The sequence below is a fragment of the Caretta caretta genome, chromosome 10 (genome assembly GCF_965140235.1).
Source record: "Caretta caretta isolate rCarCar2 chromosome 10, rCarCar1.hap1, whole genome shotgun sequence".
NCBI lineage: Eukaryota > Metazoa > Chordata > Testudines > Cheloniidae > Caretta > Caretta caretta.
The window spans coordinates 36370491-36392686 of record NC_134215.1 but is presented as its reverse complement, the minus strand read 5'-3'; positions in this window follow the sequence as shown (position 1 = coordinate 36392686).

Below are 22196 nucleotides of genomic sequence, written 5' to 3'. Positions count from 1 at the left end.
AGAATTGGGTCCATGAAAAGATTTTTCTCTTTTACGCATTGAGCCACAGAACATTATGTTTTTTTAATTGGTGAAGCCCAGATATTAACACCGGTGCAAGGAATGAAGATTTTTAGGGCTTGTCTATGCTGGGAAGCTATTGCAAAATAGCCTAGGATGTAAGTGTAAAGTGCATTAAGCTATTCCGCACTAAGAGTCCCTTTTTGGGTTTACTTTGATGATCTTCCAAAGTCAATTCAGTTACACTTCACAAAGGCACTCTCAGGGTATGTCTATGTTATAATTAAACACCCATGTCTGGTCCATGTCAGCTGACTTGGGCTCACAGGTTCGAGCTAGGAGGCTGCTTAATTGTGGGGTAGACATTCAGGCTCGGACTGGAGCCCACGCTCAGGGACACTGCGAGGCAGACTGGGGGTCCCAGAGCCCAGGCTCCAGCCCAAACCCAAATGTTGTCTACACTGCAATTAAACAGCCCATAGCCCAAGCCCCAAAAGCCCTATTCAGCTGACGCGGGATAAATGCAGGTGTTTAATTGCAGTATAGACGTACCCTTAGTGTGGAATAAGAAAGTCCATACAGGGGTTAGTGTGCAATAGCTATTCCGGGCTATTTTTCCATGTAGATTGTCCCTAAAATGTTGATAAATACCTTGACATTTTGAATGTAAAATGCCAGAGCCCATTAAGTCATGGTTTTCCTGTTGGAGAGACTTCTGGAAATTGTGATTTTTCAGGCAATTTTATAGAAGGTTCACCAGTTTCCTGAAAGAATTTAAATGATCATGTTACACAATCCTTGATGTTGGACACAGAAATAGGTTTTTGCTGGACCACTGGGCAGATGGAGTGTGCATTTCTCTTCCTCCCTAGCCTGGAACATTTACAGATTGCTGTTCTTACATTCAGAGTTACAGGGAAAAACAGTGAGGCCAGGTCTACACTTAACATTTATGTTGGTCAGGGGTGTGAAAAATCCACATGCACAACTGATGAAGTGAGCTGTAGCTCACGAAAGCTTATGCTCAAATAAAGTTGTTAGTCTCTAAGGTGCCACAAGTCCTCATTTTCTTTTTGATGTAGGTATGCCGACCTAACCCCTATAATGTTGCTGGTTCTGGTGGGACCCAACTGAGAGTGCCAATTCAGGACAAACTGCTTAAAACAGAGCAGTCACAGCCCATGGCTGGGGTTTTTCCACCTCTAAGGCAAACCAAACCAGCCAGACAGAGAGGACTGTGGTTTTACGCCGCTGGCTAACCACCAGTCACACAAGAAATTCCCTTAGATGCTCCAGTTTCCCAGTATCACCACCAGTGCCACTCGTTATGGGGACAGATGGTTATGAAAACCAATACCCCTGTCAAGGTTCCTTCCCCACTCTGAACTCTCGGTACAGATGTGGGACCTGCATGAAAAAAACCCTAAGCTTATTTTTACCAGCTTAGGTTAAGACTTCCCCAAGGTACAAACTATTTTACCTTTTGCCCTTGGACTTTATTGCTGCCACCACCAAGCGTCTAACATATACATAACAGGGAAAGAGCCCGCTTGGAAACATCTTTGCCCACAAAATCCTCCCAAACCCTATACCCCCTTTCCTGGGGAAGGCTTGATAAAAATCCTCACCAATTTGCATAGGTGAACACAGACCCAAACCCTTGGATCTTAAGAACAATGAAAAAGCAATCAGGTTCTTAAAAGAAGAATTTTAATTGAAGAAAAAGTAGAAGAATCACCTCTGTAAAATCAGGATGGTAAATACCTTACAGGGTAATCACATTCAAAACATAGAGAATCCCTCTAGGCAAAACCTTAAGTTACAAAAAGACACAAAAACAGGAATATACATTCCATTCAGCACAACTTATTTTATCAGCCATTTAAACAAAACAGAATCTAACGGGTATCTAACTAGATTGCTTATTAGCCCTTTACAGGAGTTCTGACCTGCATTCCTGCTCTGGTCCCGGCAAAAGACAACACACAGACAGAGAAAAACCTTTGTTTTTCCCCCGCTCCAGCTTTGAAAGTATCTTGTCTCCTCATTAGTCATTTTGGTCAGGTGCCAGCGAGGTTATCCTAGCTTCTTATCCCTTTACAAGTGAAAAGGTTTTCCTCTGGCCAGGAGGGATTTAAAGATGTTTACCCTTCCCTTTATATTTATGACAACCCCAGTAAAAGAAAAAAAGGTTCTCTCGATCCCAAAGGACCAAGCCCCAGATCCAGGTCAATTTACAAATCAGATCTTACCCACAAATCACACTGTTGCCAATCGTTTAGAATCTAAAATCTAAAGGTTTATTCATAAAAGGAAAAAGATATAGAGGAGAGCTAGAGTTGGTTAAATGGAATCAATTACATACAGTAATGGCAAAGTTCTTGGTTCAGGTTTGCAGCAGTGATAGAATAAACTGCAGGTTCAAATCAAGTCTCTGGAGTACATCCACAGCTGGGGCAGAGCTCTTCTTGACCTGCTGCTCACAAACCGGGAAGAATTAGTAGGGGAAGCAAAAATGGATGGGAGCCTGGGAGGCAGTGACCATGAAATGGTCGAGTTCAGGATCCTAACACAAGGAAGAAAGGAGAGCAGCAGAATACAGACCCTGGACTTCAGAAAAGCAGACTTTGACTCCCTCAAGGAACTGATGGGCAAGATCCCCTGGGAGAATAACATGAGGGGGAAAGGAGTCCAGGAGAGCTGGCTGTATTTTAAAGAATCCTTATTGAGGTTACAGGGACAAACCATCCCGATGTGTAGAAAGAATAGTAAATATGGCAGGCGACCAGCTTGGCTTAACAGTGAAATCCTTGCTGCTCTTAAATACAAAAAAGAAGCTTACAAGAAGTGGAAGATTGAACAAATGACCAGGGATGAGTATAAAAATATTGCTCGGGCTTGCAGGAGTGAAATCAGAAAGACCAAATCACACCTGGAGTTGCAGCTAGCAAGAGATGTTAAGAGTAACAAGAAGGGTTTCTTCAGGTATGTTAACAACAAGAAGAAGGTCAAGGAAAGTGTGGGCCCCTTACTGAATGAGGGAGGCAACCTAGTGACAGAGGATGTGGAAAAAGCTAATGTACTCTTAGCTTTTTTTTTTGCCTCTGTCTTCACGAACAAGGTCAGCTCCCAGACTACTGCACTGGGCAGCACAGCATGGGGAGGTGGTGACCAGCCCTCTGTGGAGAAAGAAGTAGTTCGGGACTATTTAGAAAAGCTGGACGAGCACAAGTCCATGGGGCCGGATGCGTTGCATCCGAGAGTGCTAAAGGAGTTGGCGGATGTGATTGCAGAGCCATTGGCCATTATCTTTCAAAATTCATGGCGATCAGGGGAGGTCCCAGATGGCTGGAGAAAGGCTAATGTAGTGCCCATCTTTAAAAAAGGGAAGAAGGAGGATCCTGGGAACTACAGGCCAGTCAGCCTCACCTCAGTCCCTGGAAAAATCATGGAGCAGGTCCTCAAGGAATCAATTCTGAAGCACTTAGGGAGAGGAAAGTGATCAGGAACAGTCAGCATGGATTCACCAAGGACAAGTCATGCCTGACTAATCTAATTGCCTTCTATGACGAGATAACTGGCTCTGTGGATGAAGGGAAAGCAGTGGACGTGTTGTTCCTTGACTTTAGCAAAGCTTTTGACACGGTCTCCCACAGTATTCTTGCCAGCAAGTTAAAGAAGTATGGGCTGGATAAATAGACTATAAGGTGGATAGAAAGCTGGCTAGATTGTCAGGCTCAACGGGTAGTGATCAATGGCTCCATGTCTAGTTGGCAACCAGTATCAAGTGGAGTGCCCCAGGGGTCGGTCCTGGGGCCGGTTTTGTTCAATATCTTCATAAATGATCTGGAGGATGGTGTGGATTGCACTCTCAGCAAATTTGCAGATGACACTAAACTGGGAGGAGTGGTAGATACGCTGGAGGGTAGGGATAGGATACAGAGGGACCTAGACAAATTGGAGGATTGGGCCAAAAGAAATCTGATGAGGTTCAACAAGGACAAGTGCAGAGTCCTGCACTTAGGACGGAAGAACCCCATGCACTGCTACAGACTAGGGACCGAATGGCTCGGCAGCACTTCTGCAGAAAAGGACCTAGGGGTGACAGTGGATGAGAAGTTGGATATGAGTCAACAGTGTGCCCTTGTTGCCAAGAAGGCCAATGGCATTTTGGGATGTATAAGTAGGGGCATTGCCAGCAGATCGAGGGATGTGATCGTTCCCCTCTATTCAACGTTGGTGAGGCCTCATCTGGAGTACTGTGTCCAGTTTTGGGCCCCACACTACAAGAAGGATGTGGAAAAATTGGAAAGAGTCCAGCGGACGGCAACAAAAATGATTAGGGGACTGGAACACATGACTTATGAGGAGAGGCTGAGGGAACTGGGATGTTTAGTCTTCAGAAGAGAAGAATGAGGGGGGATTTGATAGCTGCTTTCAACTACCTGAAAGGGGGTTCCAAAGAGGATGGCTCTAGATTTGTTCTCAGTGGTAGCAGATGACAGAACAAGGAGTAATGGTCTCAAGTTGCAGTGGGGGAGATTTAGGTTGGATATTAGGAAAAACTTTTTCACTAGGAGGGTGGTGAAACACTGGAATGTGTTACCTAGGGAGGTGGTGGAATCTCCTTCCCTAGAAGTTTTTAAGATCAGGCTTGACAAAGCCCTGGCTGGGATGATTTACTTGGGGATCAGTCCTGCTTTGAGCAGGGGGTTGGGCTAGATGACCTCCTGAGGTCCCTGATATTCTATGATTCTATGATCAGTCCTTTATTTAGAGCTTCCGTTTGTAGCAAAGTCCCTCCAGAGGTATGAAGCAGGATTGAAGACAAGATGGAGGAGCTGCAGCAGCTTGTTATATTCTCTTGCCATGTGGTCTTTCTTTCTTTGTTCCAAAGACAAGCTGTCCATCACATGGCATGGAAAAACCTCAGAGTTCTGTCCATAGGCATGTCCCTGCATACCTTGCTGAGTCACAAGGCATGTCTGCCTTCTCTCAATGGGTCAGTTGTATAACTGATGGTCCTTAATGGGCCATTAGGCAGAGCTGACACCAACTTGTCTGGGGTGTCACCCAGAAGCATAGCATAAATTTGAAGTACAGACAGTATAGAGCCAATATTCATAACTTCAACTACAAAAATGAAACACACATATAGACAGCATAATCATAATCAGCAAACCATAACCTTGTCTTAGACACCTCATTTGACCCCCTTTATATAAGATTTGGTGTCATTACAGAACCTTGGTTGCAACGATGATCTATACAGTCCCAGATTATGTCAATAACGTCACAACCCCCAATATAGATGCAGATAGGTAAACGGAAGAATGCTTCCATTGAACTAGCTACTGTCATTCGGGACGGTGGTGTTCCTACTCTGATGGAAAAACCACTCTTGTTGGTGTAGGCTGTGTTACACTGGCATAGCTATGGTGATGTAGTTATGCCAGTATAGTTTCTCTCATGTAGACATACCCTTAGCCCTGGTCTACACTACGAGTTTAGGTCGAATTTAGCAGTGTTAGGTCGATTTAACCCTGCACCCATCCACACAACGAAGCCATTTTTGTCGACTTAATGGGCTCTTAAAATTGATTTCTGTACTCCTCCCTGACGAGGGGATTAGCACTGAAATTGACATCGTTGGGTCGAATTTGGGTTAATGTGGATGCAATTCAACGGTATTGGCCTCCAGGAGCTATCCCACAGTGTTCCATTGTGACCGCTCTGGACAGCACTCTCAACTTGGATGCACTGGCCAGGTAGACAGGAAAAGCCCCGCGAACTTTTGTATTTCATTTCCTGTTTGGCCAGCATGGCAAGCTGATCAGCACAGGTGACCATGCAGATCTCATCAGCAGAGGTGACCGTGGAGTTCCAGAATCGCAAAAGAGCTCCAGCATGGACTGAACGGGAGGTACTGGATCTGATCGCTGTATGGGGAGATGAATCTGTGCTATCAGAACTCTGTTCCAAAAGACAAAATATTTGAAAAAATCTCCAAGCGCATGAAGGACAAAGGCTATCACAGGGACCCGCAGCAGTGCCGCGTGAAACCTAAGGAGCTCAGGCGCGAAACAATTGTCTGCCGTTGCTTTCACAGAGGGAGGGGTGACTGACAGGTTACTGGCATAGTGGATGGGGGAAGCAGTAGGCGTGATTTATCTTGGCTTTAGTTAGGCTTTTGACACAGTCCCATGTGACCAGACCAGCCTACCTGTGACATGTTCTACTAAGGAGAATGAGCCAAGCCAGATCCACCTGTGAATAGTTAATTACCTCAGGGGCTGGGAGGCTGTTAATTAGCTAAATGGACACCTGGGCTTTACAAGAGGGCTGAGAGAGATCAGTCTGGCAGCTGGAGCCTTCTATGGAAGGCCCTGAGCCAGTGTCTACTGTGGAAAAGGTACTCCAGGGAAACCAGCCTAGCACCTAGCACTGTAAGCCAGAGTGGAGAAAGAGACTCTCAAGGGTACTCCAGAAGTGGGCTGGGAAAAGGGCCCAGAGGGGGCTGAAGAGAAACCCCAAAGGGGAGAAGAACTTTGTTGTTTCCTGGGACTTTTTAGTTTGGACTTCTTAGTTTGTGACATGACTGAAGGGTTAAGATACTTATCCAGAACTGAAGGGTGTGTGGAGAGCTGAGGAGACCTTCCTCAGGGAGGGAAACTGCGGCAGGGATTGTCAACCACACCACACTCAGTCACCAGGGATTGCTACAGGGCAGCTGTGCCCTGTAACATCAACATTTTTATTAATGAGTTGGATAATGGCGTGGAGAGTATACTTATAAAATTAGTGGGTTATTCCTAACTGGGAGGGGTTGCTAGTACTTTGAATTATAATCCTAGTCTCCAAAATGACCTTGACAAACTGGAGAATTGGTTTGAATCAACAAGAAAGACAAATACCAAGTACTATACTCAAAAAGCAAAAATCCAACACACAACTATAAAACGGGAAATCACTGGCTACATGGTAGTACTGCTGAAGAGGATCTGGGGGTTAGAGAGGATCACAAACTGAGTTTGAGCCAACAGTGTGTTGCAGTTGCAAAAAAATGCAAATATCATTCTGGGATGTATTTACAGGAGAGTCATATGTAAGACATGGAAGGCAATTGTCCCACTACTGTGCACTGGGGAGGCTTCAAATGGAGAACTGAGTCCACTTTAAGAAAGATGGGGACAAATTGGAGAGAGTCTAGAGGAGAGCAAAAAAAAAAATAAAAAGATAAAAGGTTTAGAAAACCTGACCTATGAGGAAAGGTTAAAAAAACTGGGCATGTTTCGTCTTGAGGAGGGATCTGACAACAAACTTCAAATCTGTTAAGGGCCATTATAAAAAGGACAGTGATCAATGGTTCTCCATGTCCACTGAAGGTAGGATGAGAAACAATGGGCTTATTCTGCACCTAGAGAGGTGTAGGTTAGCTATTAGAAAAAACTTTCTAGCCATAAGGGGAGTTAAGCTCTGGAACGGACTTCCAAAGGAGGTTGTGGGATCCCAGTCATTGGAGGCTTTTAAGAACAGGACAGACAAACACCTGTCAGGAATGGTCTAGGTTTACTTGCTCCTGCCTCAGCACAGGGGAGCTGGACTATGACTTTTCAAGGTCAATTGATTCTGTGACTTTCCTGAAAATTTATTTCCTTTTCTGTTCACCTATCATTGACTTTTTAGACTATCTTTCTCTCTGGAATGCTGCCACACTATCTGTCCATCTACCATGGTCTGCTGAACACTCCCAATTCCCATTGACTCAGAACTGTGGGCACCCGGCAGTTCTGGAAATCAGGCCCCATGTGTTTATATCATGCCAACTGCTGAGGCATTTTGCATTGGATTCATGGTTAGTATATTGCTTGACATTTTCAAGGCATCCCTCTACCATTTCTGTGTCTGTTTCACAGTGATGCAGATTTTGAGCTTTATCTCCTGAGAATGCTTTCCAGGCACTGGGAGCTGCTTAGTAGGCATTCTGCAGAAGTCAGTCAGGCTATTAGGTTTTTCATGTGGATCCCATTGAATGCATTGTCTGTTTGGGTTTTTCATTACACAGAGCTGTTAATTTTACTCTTGACAGAGCTTCCAGCAGTCATGTTGAGGAAGTGGACTGTTAGCCACGCAGGGAATTTGCAGAGTTCATCTCAATTAACTTTACCGCCTGCTTTGCGAGTACTTTTTTTGCTGTCTGGTTTTACTCAGGATTTAGCTTTGCTTTTTGCAACTTCTTTTTTGTTGGGCTTAAAAAAATAGTGGCTTGGTAAATACTTTGTCTATGTAAATCAAAGATTTCAGCCAGTGGGGCCAAGGCCCCAATTCAGTAAAGCTCTTAAGCACATCTTTATTTTAAGCATGTGCTGGTGTCCAGTTGACTTAAGCATGTGCTTAAGTGCTTTCTTTGCTGAATAAGAATAGGCTTAAGCATATGCTTAACTTTAAGCACATTCTTTCTTGATGGTGCTTTCCTGAATCAGGGGCTCAGTGGGTTAATTCACTACCCTTCCATGTCTGAGGGCCTACATTTAAATTTACACTGATTACAAGTGTAATAAGTAGAGCTGTTTGAGAAATAGCATTTTTTCCCATGGAATTTTTTACTTCTTTTTTAAATAAAAAGCCAAAAACTTTAGGCTGAAAACCCTACATTTTGTCCAAAACCTTTTGGTTTAAAACTGAACATTTTCATTTGGAAATAGCACTGCAGTACCTCATGGGGAGTTGTAGTTCATGTGTATCATGCCCTCATTTCCATTATGGGCTGGGCTCCCTGGCTGGACTACATCTCCCATGATGCACCATGGTCTCACTTCTTGCTGAGCCACTGTGGTACATTATGGGAGTCCCTGGTCATAGTGCTTCATGGGAAATGTAGTCTGACTGGGAAACATTGTTTATAGAAGAGAATAGGGAATGAGGCACCCAAACTACAACTCCCATAAGGCACTGCAGCAACATTTCCCAATCTACATTTTTTTATTTTTCTGCCAACAGCTGAAAACTTTGGGGGTGTGAGGGTTGAGGAGTTTAGTTTTTCAATAAGTCAAAATTTTCCATGGAAACCAAATGCTTTTCACACACACAAAATTCATTTAGTCAAAAACCCAATTTTCCAGCAAAAAACAAAATTTTTGACGAGCCATAATAAGTTCATGGGAGCCTCAAGCTTTATCTTCCTACATAGCTGAAATAATTTAGTATAATTGGTGGTTTCTGTGCAAAATAGATCAGAGGTGAGGTAAGCAGTGGGCATTGTAGCTCAGGAGCCGGCTGCCTTGATGGAACTGTATAGAGGGTCCAGAACTAGATTAGTGAAGGCTTCAGAAGCATTGGCAGAGAGAGCAAAGTGAGTGCCAGGACTGGAGTAAGCTGAGGTGGGGCACAGGTGAGGATAACATTGAACTGATAGAGCTGCTTCTTGGTCCCATTTTCTGCTGATATTACAGACAAAAGCAGATCGTCTTTTGTGTGCTGATCACCACTAGCAGCAGAGGTTGCCATGAATTAATTGCCACTTCATGCATTGCTCATGTGGTTTAGTTTTAAAATAAAACCCATTTAAAACCTAAGAATGTCTGTGCATGGTGTGTGACAGAACAGCGTGACCCCTTCGTATACTGCTTTAAAAAGAAAACATGTTGTCTTCCAAGGGTCTGTGTACCTGGTATTATCATAAGTACCTACTATACTACCTTTACATTGGAAAATGGGGCTTCAGAGAATAGATGCCGGGACTTCATCAAAATCAGATAGACATCATGAGAATGGGCATCTTGTGTCCAACAACATCCCACCCTATGAGAGCTGCTAACACCAAAGGAATTCTCAGTGACCCTGGAGCCCGCTGTGAAGAAGCATGACCAGCTCTGAAAAAGGAGATATTGCCGATGTGGCATAAAACGGATTCTGTCTACGGACAACGTAACAGCGTAGTCTGCCCCTTTAAGATCCATATTGCCCAGGGCTAGCCAGCCCTGTCTGACGATCAGGCCCCAGCTTTCCTGCAATAGATACTCCCCAGCTGGGCCTGATTAGGCCGGCAGAGTGGCATCTGTGGAAGAAGAAATGAATGAAGAAGAAAATTAGGCTGAGAGGGAGTCCCAAGCTAGAGAGGTCAAAATCAGAGAGTTGGAGAAGTCTAGATCATCATTCAGTCAACAGCAGCAGCAGGAGGAAGAGGAGGAGGAGTGATGGGGATGTTTTACCTGCTGACTTCTCCAAGCCAGAGAGATCAGCAGAGGGCTGGAGAAGGCTGAGGGCCAGGGGAGCAATGAGGGGTTCATCTGCTGCCTGGTCAAGCCAGAGAATAGACAACACTGAGAATGTGTTGGATTCTCACTGGAGAAGAAAGGACTCCAGGTAGTAAGACTAAGGAGTTCCTGCTGGGAAGAGCAGCGATGCACTCCAGCTAGATGGCACTGGGGGTGGAGATGTGGGGGCTGGTGGACACAGGCTAGGACAGAACAGGAGCCCTGGGACTGGCAGAGGGTGCTGGAGCTGAATACGTGCTGTGCTGGTGGGCTGTATTTTGGAGCTCTGGGGACCATTTGAATGGTTTTTATGTTAATAATCTAGCTCCACGCTGGGGTGGTATTAGCCACCAGAAAGCCTCTTGTGGAATTCCCTGAGAAGGGAACACTGAGACAGGATCCCTGCAAATAATGGTGTCTGCCAATGGAATGGCAGTGTGGGGTGTTCAAGAACAAAGAGAAACTGTCACAGACAAGGAATTTGCTGGTTTGTGACACTTGTTAGGTATGATCTACTAGAATCCATTCATGGCTTCACCACCTGTAGGCCAAGTGCCTACCCCAGCCCACAGGAAACACGTATGGTCTGGAACGTGAAATATTCTGTATTTATAAGGTGCTCTGAATTGAAGAAGCGCACAGGTCCTCAAGTGTACCCAATGGTTATTTGGTATAACTGTACCAGCGATCATACTGTGTTTGACACAGCAAGCTCAGTCTTCAACTGCCTGAAAGGCAAGACAAAAGTAGCTTTATGCCACTTTCTTGCCCTGCCCTCTGAACCTAGGATTGGCCAGGTGCTGATTCAGCCCCCACTACAACATGGAGCAACCTCAAGGTTGCTCTAAATGGTGCTGGGTTATGACGGCCCGAGGGGCTGCTGGGATGACTGGGAATCACTGTAGTGCAGCATGCCCCAGCCATGCCCACTTATTATTAATTATTATTATTACTGTAGCTCTTAGGAGCCTTAGTGATGGGGTAGGACCCCATTTGTGGTTGGAGCTGTATGCACCCACTCTCGTCCTGGCACACCGCTGTGCTGAGGTGCGGAGCAGGAATGGATGGCATAGAGCTCAGCTGCCCATTGAGGTGTGAGAGAGAGGAGTATTGACTACATTGTTCCCCTTTCCCTTGACCCCCTCCATGGAAGGCCCCCTGGAGGGGTTAGGCGTTGTGTGTTTGGAAGGGGGGAGCATGGCTCCTCTCTGTAGCATTGTTTCCCACACCCTTCCTTTGGGCCACACCTATGTAGGGCAATGCTGAACCAGTCACTCAGCACTGTCCTGCACAATGAGGGTTGCTGCACACAGACCTATCCCTCTCCCATGGAGCTGTTTGAAAGGAAAGCTTTGTGACCCATGCTGCCACGGAGGCCGGGGGAGGGAGAAGGGGGGAGACAATCCAGTCTTCCATGTGGAAGGCCCCAGCTTCTGCAGATCACCCAGGAATCAGGATCTCTGGGTTTTGGGGACTGTGTCCACTTCCATTTCCACAGGAGGGGACCCCTCTCCTCTCTCCCACCCACAATTTGGTAGAAACACCACAAACTCAGAGTGCCCTGTACCCTACAGGAGTTCTTCCTGCATTGGGGATGATTTGGCCTTGGTCTTCAGCATTGTGGCATTCTTGAGAGCACTGATCTTGTTTTGTGTTATCACTCACATGTATAGTGAGAGAACTTGCAGTAGTGTACACACTGCACTCTGTGTGAGGGCTTCTGGGGAGTTCCAAAGTTCAAATGGCCATGAGAACAAGTCATTAGGAGCCAGAGACAAAAGTGAAGCCCTGGAGTGTGTACTAAAAGTCAACTGTAAAACTTCTCCATCTGTTTTCTCCACTTACTGCCTGTCCTAATGTGTTTTAGATAAATGTTTTGTCCAGTCACAAACTTCTCTCTCTGTACATCAGATAATATGAGACCTGAGAGCTTTTCAAGCTTTTTTCTTGCAGAGGGGGAAATGAAAATTATTTCTCCCGTCATTGTGAAGGACACATTACTATTCTTTGGTGAATGCCAAGAGCACGCTCAGTGCTGCACAGAGTCATAGTTTAAGGCCAGAAGAGACCATTAGATTATCTAGTTTGACCATCTGTATATCACAGGCCACCACCACCCAGCATCCGTGCACTAAACCCAACATCCACAATGAGACCAAAGTATCACAGTCCACAGGAGATGAGACTGTTCTGTTCCACAGGCAGAGAATAGGAGAGACCAAGGTGGATCAACGCCAGAGGCCGCTGCAATGGCAGGGAAATTAAGTACAGAGGAAGACATAGTCCCTGCACCTTGGAGCTTATAAAAGAAGAGGCCTATCTTGTCACATGGAAGTCAATGGAAGTTTTACTGTTGAATGTAGGAATGGTCTGACTGGATTGGTTCATAGTTCATCTAGTTCAGTATCTTGCCTCTGACAGTGGCCAGGACCGGATGCTGCAGAGGAAGGTCCCAGGGATCCTCAGGAGGCAGCTATATACCTGCTCATAAGAAATATTTCTTCCTAACCCAATCAGGCAGAGGTTAGTTTATGCCCTGACGCATGATGGCTTCCGTCCTTTCCTGTCTATTTAAACTCAGACTAAGGTAAATCTGGGTCTTCTCATTCTCTTTGTAAATGTCCAGTCCTTTTCTGAGTCCAGCTTTCTCTTGTGGCAGGCAAGTTCCACCAATTAATTGTATTGTGAGGAGTTTTTCTTTTAATCAGCTTTAACTATGTTGCCTTTCAATTTAATTGACTTTTTCCCCTTGTTCATATATTATAAACCTGAGGAATAGAATTACCTTAGATGCCATCTGTTATTTTGTATTCCTTTATCTCACCTCCTCTTATTCTTCTCTCTGCTGACCTCAGTGGGAGCAGGAGTGTTTCATAAACATGCTGAATGCCTTCTACAAAGTGCTGTGTACCCTCAGCTTCCAATAGTGTCAGAGTCGAATGTACTCAGCACCTCTAAAGATTTTAAATGTACAAACATGCTCTGTGTGTGTGTGTGGGTCGGTGGGTGTAAAGTATTGGTAAAATGTTTGGTAAGTTGTGGAGTGATGTAACATCCCCACAAAATTCTGCCTGCCTATTTGTGTAGATTGATTATTTTTTTGATGCGTGAGTAAAAGATCATTCTTTTTTTCCATCACCTGAACTCATAGTAAGAGTGGGTGAAAAGATTTTGTAACTAGGTTGGTAAATATTATGTGGTAGAGTTTTTTTGCCCCTGTAGCTAAATTAATTCCAATCCTTTGTCCCAGAGAAGAAGCTAAAGAACATAATAATGGCTATCCTGTGTCAGACCAATGGTCCATCTAGCCCAGTATCCTGTCTTCTGACAGTGGCCTATGCCAGGTGCTTCAAAGGGAATGAACAGAACAGGGCAATCATTGAGAGATCCATCCCCTGTCATTCAGTCCCAGCTTCTGGCAGGCAGAGGCTAAGGCCACTCAGAGCACGGGGTTGTGTCCCTGCCCTTCCTGACTGATAGCCATTGATGGACCCATCCTCCATGAACTTATCTAATTCTTTTTTGAACCCTGTTATACTTTTGGCCTTCACAACATTCCTTGGCAACAAGTTCAATGGTTGAGTGTGGCCTGGGTGAAGAAACTTCCTTTTGTTTGTTTAAATCTGGTGCCTATTAATTTCATTGGGTGACCCCCCTAGTTCTTGTGTTATGTGGAGGAGTAAATAACACTTCCTTATTTACTTTCCCCCACACCAGTCATGATTTTATAGACCTCTATCATATTCCCACCACCCTTTAGTCATCTCTTCTCCAAGATGAAAGGTCCCAGTCTTTTATATCTCTCCTCATATGGAAGCTGTTCCATACCCCTAATAATTTTTATTGCCCTTCTGTGTACTTTTTACAATTCCAAAGCCTTAAAATCTGTCCCTGGAGTGGTTATGTGTTCCATCTTGTGGCCATAATAACCTTAATTATAGAAGAATATGGCAAGACTGGAGAGCGTCAAAGCAAATTGCTTTGCTTGAGATCCAGCAGGAGTACCTCAATGCTCCTGATAATCATCTTGTATATTAAAATCAGTGTTTATCCTTCCACAGGACTAGATTATAAAAATTACTCTGGCAACATAATGCTGTGAGAGACAACACCTGGCACAGGAACGTTCACACTGAAGCAAAACAGCACCCTAGCTTCAATGTCTCAGGCTGATCCAGAGAGGTGTAGAGTACCCATGACATGAATGGGGGTTACTACTGCTCAGCACTTCTCAGAATCTGGCCCTTTATGAACAAACATGCAGGTTCACCCACCAGAAATGGTAGGAAACCAATCTTTAAATGAAAACTCACCAGGCTCTGCTCAGCAGACTGTGGTTTACAAGCTAGGAAGCACTTGTCCCTATGAACTGAGAAGGGCACCCTATCTTGTTAAAGGGACATTGTCCGAGTTTAAGCCCAATGCACACCCCCATACTAAGATAATTGCATTTGTAATTTATTTTTAAATGGCACTGAGCCAGATCACTCCCTCTGGAAATAGTTCCAGGGGAGAGACTGTGGGACAAAAAACTCTGGGGAGCCCCTGGTGGAGCTTTCCTATGATTGTTGCAGCAGGAGGCAGATATGGTCAGCACATCTGTTCCATGAACCCAGGAGTCCTAGACAGAGCTTCTGAAAATAAGTTGTTTGGACCCTTGAATCATAGCCAACTGCTATCCACCATGCTCTCCCCACTATGTACAGTGCCAGACTTTGGGGAAGGTCCACATGGCAGTTCTTTAGGATACACCCTTAACTTCACTGGCCTGTTTTACATCAAAAGTAGCTCTTACTTTTGCTAAGGAAGGAACCAAGTTTCCAGAGCTGGTAGAGAGCGCAAGAGGAAGACCAATAATCACACACTGGCCTCCTTGCAAAAAGAAACGGGGAAAGGGGAAAGAAGGAAAGAGACACTCTGTACTATGAGGTAAATGGGAGCAGGCAGTGAGGGAGGAACAGGCCATTACTGAGAGATAGGGATTCCTCCAGGGACCACACAGAATGCCATCCATCACAGATGGGCCTAGGGAACCCAATTCTCACAGGATGAACAATGGCCCAAAAATGAAGACGGCTCTGACCAAAGTGCGTGAGGGAGCCAAAACCTGAGATTTCAGCTGAGCCAGAAGACTGTGCAGAGAGATAAGGGCCTTTGCCCAGGATCGTTCCCAGGTGTGCTGCTTTGCTGGCCTGGCAGAACGGAGGCAGGACTAGGGCTGTAGCTCCTCCATGTCCCCTTTGGGGTGGGTTATGCCCCTGCGGTTGCTAGAAGAAAGCAGACCATACACCTCCTGAGCAAAGGGGTTGCAGTGGTGCCTGGCTATTGCCCGCAAAGACCAAGCAATCCGGCTTTTTGTCTTCCATCAGCAATAAGGTCACATGCGTTCTTCCCTTAGCTAAAGAATTGCAGCTCCTTCCCTGCCAGTGGCAGGTTTTGGCTCAGGGGGCTGGGATGTGGGACTGAATAGTGCTTTTTCTGCCAACGTTTTCTGGACAAAGGTGAAGCCTCTGGGCCTGAACAGGGTTCCGAGCTGTTTTTATTTAACAGCACTTGAAGGGCATTAATTCCTGTCACAGGCCTTTCCACCTGTGGAGCAATCAGCAAGCAAGAGAGCAGGCTACCATTATGTGTATAATTATGTATGTACCCTTGTTGTGTTGGCCGCTGTTGTTGGCCTGGTGAATTATGTCCTTTACCCTGCAGTGGGCTTGGAAAGCAGGGTAAAACTCTCTCCGCAAACAGGCAGGGATTTTATTACAGCTTCTGTCGTGTCAGAAAGAAGCAGGAGCTGAGTCACTGCCAGGTACAGCCAGTGACTGTGAGTCACCAGCCTAACCTCGCTCATCAATAAAATCTTGTGCTTTCTCCTCCAGTGCCGATGCTCCTTCTATGGCCTCTGCACAGACGGCCTCTCCACCCAGAACCAAACATGGATTAGATTGGTCACATTTTCTCTTCCTAGGAAGGTTGTTTAGGCACTCCTTGGTCCCTTTCAGTTTTAGTTTCCCTGAGCCCACCTTCAAGTCACAGCATCTGTTCTTTCAGTGGGGGAGGTCCGTAGGCAGTTCCCAGTGGAGTCCATCTCCCCCAGTCTGGAAGTTACCAGACAGGTCCTTCCAGAGTAACACAAGGTATTCCCTCCCTGACTCAACTACGTGCAGTCCTGCTCATGTGGGATCAAACTAACAAGACCGGGGTCTTGCCACACTGCTGGTGTGCCAAATATGGTCACCCTGAGCCATGTTCCTCCAGAGAACCTGCTGCTGGTTCCTTCCAATCACAGTACCTGGAACCCAGCTACTAAGGTGATGGTGGCATTAGCATGAGTCTGCAAGACCATCATGCACAGGGGGAACCAGTGCATGGGGATATATTTACAAATTGGGGGAGGGGCCACATTAGTGTCCAGGGAACAGACACAGGACAGGATACAAATTGTCTATCTGTTGTGCTTATCTGGTCTCCATTTCTGGATCATCTGAGTGCCTCACAACCTATTTATCCTCCCAACACCCCTGCGAGGTAGTGCTGTGCTCCCCAGTCTACAGCAGTACTGAGGCGCAGAGAGATTGTTACTTACCGGGGGCCGTACAGGGAATCTGTGGTGAAGCAGAGAACTGCATCCAGGTCCCAAGTCCTAGGTTAGTGCCCTAATCACTGGATCAGCCTTTTGATTCCTATTGACCTAAAAAGCTCAATGTGCCTGGAAGCTGCCTCTTTCCCCGCCATATCACACCTATTGAAATCACTGAAAGCCCTTCAGATAAGTTCCTCCTTGGCTTAAAAGAAGGAGGCTAGCAGCTAAGCGTGCTCTGTGTGGGGCCCGGAGCTTTGGAACCTGCTCCCTTCCACATCTCTGGTCTGAAATGGCCCATGGGCATTGACCTTCAGGGCATACAGCAAGACAGAGCTATGCTTGAGTTCTCAGAGAGAGAGGGGTGTGGTGAGGCTAAGTTTTATCCTGCTGATTTCTATTTTGAGCCACTGTATTTTTAAATTGTGTCAAATGGTGAAAGGGAGGTATCTTTACATATTCAGAGAAATCCACGTAAGTATTGCCCTGTCACACTTCTCACTATGTAAAGGACCAGGTTCCTGAAAATTACTTTCTGGCTGGAAAGTTAGATAACCAACTAAAACTAACAGTATATGCTGAACATTATTATAAAATGGTGCACAGCAAAATGTGTCTACTTCTGCCCTTCTCAGGGGTGACTGATGGCTCCATCAGCCCATCCCTATCCGTCTGTAACAGGGTGGCTTGCCTCCCACAGCTGGAAGGCCTGGGACTAGGAACCATGACCTGGAAGAAAATATAAAATCATCACCAATAACAGTGGTGCTGAAACCTGGGGTGCTAGGGGGGGCATAGCCCTCCCATTTAGGCCAGTCAACTTTTTGCTGGGACAGACCCCGCCCCCTTCCCCTCCTCTTCCCCCTGAGGCCCCACCCCCTGGCCAGGCCAGTGTGGAGCCTAGCCAGGGAGCCCAGGCAGGTGTGGGAGCCGTGCGGACCCTCCACCTGTCCGCAGTGCAGGGGTGCTGAGCAGGGCTGTCCTTAGAATTTATGGGGCCCTACACAGTATTATTAAACTGGTGCCTGATGGCAGCCTGGGTTCGCAGCCTTGGAGGGGGAAGGCGGGGGGGTCTGGGACAAGGCAGGAAAGAATACCGAGATGCCCAGCCCGCTTCATGGTGGCGGAAAGTCACAGTTCCCCGCAGAGACCTCCGTACCCTCTCCCTCATGCAGAATGCCTGACGCCGGCGCATTTGGCTCTGTGAATACGGCCCCTGCCTAAGCAGACTGCTGCGCGCGATGAGTGTGCAGAAGCCGACCCACTCTTACCTGCTGTCATGGGCAGTGGGTGAAGCTGCCACTTGGGGAGGCTAGCTTCCCAGCCCATCTCTTCTGCCTGTGGCCCCACCCATACTCCACTCCTGCTCTGCCCCACGCCCCACCCCCACTCTGCCCAGACCCCACTTTCTCGCCACAGTCTTTCTCCTCTCTTCCCTCCCCGTCCCTGCTTGCCCCCTTCCAGCCAAATCCCTGAACCCAAATGAAGCAAATGACATTAGAAAGAAATTGCAGAAGAGAGTTTTTTTCAAAAGAACATGGAGCATGTTTTCCACTGCATGCCAGATGGTGAAGACTGGATATGCAGAAGGTACCTAATTAAAAGCACTAAACTTGGGAATAAAAAATGTCAGTCACAGGTTTTTTGATATGCCCTAAAGTTTGTCAGAGATTTATTTGCAAAAACTTTGTAGTAAGGGTGAGCCCGCTGTCTTGCTGAATACAACATTAAATATTATGGAATACATGATGCAGCTCTTCTCTGTTTTACATTTTCTTAATCAGCATTTCTTAAACTGATTTTATATTTTAAATGTACTCTTACGCCTTCATAAAGTAATCATTCCAGATGACTACAAACTTAACTCAGTGAAACAAAGACATTATTTTAAATTAATCAGTCACAGATGTTTAGTGTGTTGATAACAATGTTCATTGCTCTTAGAAAAAGGGAACACTAATTTACTTTGTGTGATCTCCATATTTATGAAGATCACACAAAGTTTATGTGTGTGACATGTTTATGAAATTTCACCAACTTTAAAAAATATGTTTCCAAAGATTTTAGGCATAACAAAGGATTTTATACCTTACTAGGTACTGATTTTGAAGGAGGATTCTCTTAAAACTAGTTCATCTGATAGTCAGAAGTAAAGAAAGGGAAACTCATTTGTCCAGATCGGGTGGGGACGGGGGGGTGACGGGAGAAAGGGATGGACAGAAAGGACAGGAAGACTTTGGAAGCAAGTTTTTTTTTACTATAATAATTAAAATTAAAATGTGTATTTTAGATAAATAAATCCTTCAAAAGACCACCCTTAAAAACTGTATGTCTGAAGATCCAAGCATTTAAGGCTAAAGATGATTGTGCATTTAAAAATCTATGCAAGGATTTTTTAGATATGTGATTTTATAATCTTCACCAACTCACTAATGAAATATTTTAAAGCAAATTTTAAACTAAGGTCCTGTAGACTAAAATGTTCTGAATAAATATTACAGTAATGCACAACTGTTTTTGTCAGTAAATTCAGAAACTGACAGTATATACCTGGGGGTTGGCAAATGCCTGTTAAACGGCTTCATTATCACTTGACAGGTTTCAGAGTAGCAGCCCTGTTAGTCTGTATTCGCAAAAAGAAAAGGAGTACTTTACTCAAATAAATGTGTTAGTCTCTAAGGTGCCACAAGTACTCCTTTTCTTATTACCAGTTGAATGGCTCTTTAACAGTTTCAGTGTTGTGCTAATAGGGCTGGCAGGCTTTTTTACTTTTAAATTACTAGATCCCCTCCAGAGTAAGAGACACCAGACTGCAGCTGCTAGCTGAGGGAGCCTGCAGGAAGGGTCAGAACAGGGATAGGAAGAGCCGGGTGGGTGGACACTAAGACCCAGTGGTACCCCAATTTTTCAGGTGCCCTATGCAGGGTATGCCTAAGGACGGCCCTGGGGCTGAGAGCAGCTTGTGTCCCCACCCCCAGGCTTCCCGCCGGGCCCAGAGCAGGTGGAGGTAGAAGGTCTGCCACCTCTGTTCCTGACCCGCCTCTGGGTGCGGGGGGCCTCAGAGCTGCAGCCCGGCCATGGTCCACAGATTGTCCTGTGTGGGAGGCCTGGGGGGGGTGGGGCCGCGGGCTGCTCTCGAAGAGTCTCCCTGCACCGCGGGCAGGTGGAGGGTCTGCTGTGGCTCCCCACAGTTGCCCGCACAGCTCTTATCATTGCTGGGCTGTGGCTCCAAGGCCCCGGGCTCTCATCGCGCATAGAGGCACCAGTTTAATAATACTGCCCTGGATGGGGTGTCCAGGGGACAGGAACACAGGCAGGGGGCTGCTTTCAGCCCCACCCCACCCTTGGCGGGGGGGGAGGCTGAGCTCCACTTACTCTGGCTTCTAGCTTGGCCAGGGGCGGGGCCTCCAGTGGAAGAGGAGGGGTGGTGAGGGTAGGGCCTTGGGGGGCAGCCCCCAGCCTCCCCACTTTTGGGAAAGCTCCAACACCCTTGACTGATGATGTTTGCAGATGACACACAGAGGTGCAGCTTCTAATTTGGGGTGAAAGACAGATTATCCCTGGTATATTTGATTTACATGGAAAACAATGTAGAGTTTATAATTTGGGGTGAAATCGTGACTTGGTGTGACGTTGCACTCCATATGTTTTATGGAAATATGCTTTATGAGTGTGAATGAGTGAGTGCGATGTAACTGGAATATGCTTTATGCAAAAGGTTGTGATGTTAATGACATGAACTGTGACCGTATAGATCGTTGCTGCAACCAAGGTTCTATAGTTGCACCAAATCTTGTACAAAGGAGGTCAAGTAAGGTGTCTATGGAAAGGTTGTAATTTGCTGGTTATGATTATGCTATCTGTCTGTGTGTATCATTTTTGTATTTGAAGTTACGAATCTTGGCTATGGACTTGTATCTCAGTGTGTTTGATTCTAAGTGGCATCAATGAAGCATTTGGGCAGCTTCTTGAGAAAGGACTATTCTAAGTAAGTGCCAAATCAGGAAACACTTAACTGACAATGGACTTTGGGAGACGCCAATTCACATCTGAGCTTTCCTAGGAACATTCAAACTAACATGTAAACAATGGCGTTGGCCTCCAAAAAGCTGAATCACTCATGGACATGTAACTTGCCCAGGTGGCTACAAACTCCAGCTTGTTGCTGTGATTTTCCTTCTCATAACACAAGAACTAGGGTGTTGGGATATGTAAGGGTTAAAGCAGAAAACTGTGAAACTGCTGGTGAACAGAGATGGCATTAGGGAGTAAAGGCACGGGCAAGCACCGCTTCTGCGATTGATAGATAAAGTGGATGCATTGTTCTGTGTTGGATAGATTTAGGACTACCCCTCTCCCCTCCTTTCTCCTTGTTAAGAGTTTGATAAGGTGGCAGCTGCCTAAGGAATGTGGGGATCAAAAGAATATCTTCTTGGGTAAAGTAGTGTTATCTCCCTCTCCCTTTCTTTCCCAACTGCACAGGCAAGTTTGGGGTCATGGCCCCTTTCTCCCTTCCCTGCAAAATTCTAATCCAAGGAGTTCATGACTGCAATTATAGCAAAGAAGTGTATCTTCAAAGTAAAACTTATTGGTAGAATATGCTAATGAGGTAAATAGTAATCAGGGGCGGGGATAATTATATTCAATAGAGGGTTATTAATATTCATTGTAAGGGGGGTTAATATTACTCCACAAGGATTTTGGGGGTGTCGTAATAAATGTAGGAATTTACATACTAATGTAGATAAAAAGAGTATGATGTAACTAATCCAGTGCTTACTGGACAATTGGGTCCAGGGGAACAAGTACTGCAATAAAGAAGCCCATCTACTCAAATCCGCCTCTGGGTCAGCCTGTTCTTCTTCCAACATAGGGGTTGCCAAATGAAATTAATAGGCAGCCGGTTTAAAACACACAAAAGGAAGTATTTTTTCCACACAACGCACAGTCAACCTGTGGAACTCCTTGCCAGAGGATGTTGTAAAGGCCAACACTATAACAGGGTTAAAAAAATAACTCAATAAATTCATATAGGATAGGTCCATCAATGGCTATTAGTCAGGATGAGAAGGGATGGTGTCCCTAGCCTCTGTTTGCCAGAAGCTGGGAATGGGCGACAGGGGATGGATAACTTGATGATTACCTGTTCTGTTCATTCCCTCTGGGGCACCTGGCATTGGCCACTGTCGGTAGACAGGATACTGGGCTAGATGGACCTTTGGTCTGACCCAGTATGGTTGTTCTTATGTTCACTACTAGCTAATGATCAGTAGCTGGCCTTTCTGAAGTGAATTTGATGCTTTCAGGTAATTTCCTAATGGACAAGTGTCCACAGCGTAACTGGCAGTTAGTATCACCTGTGC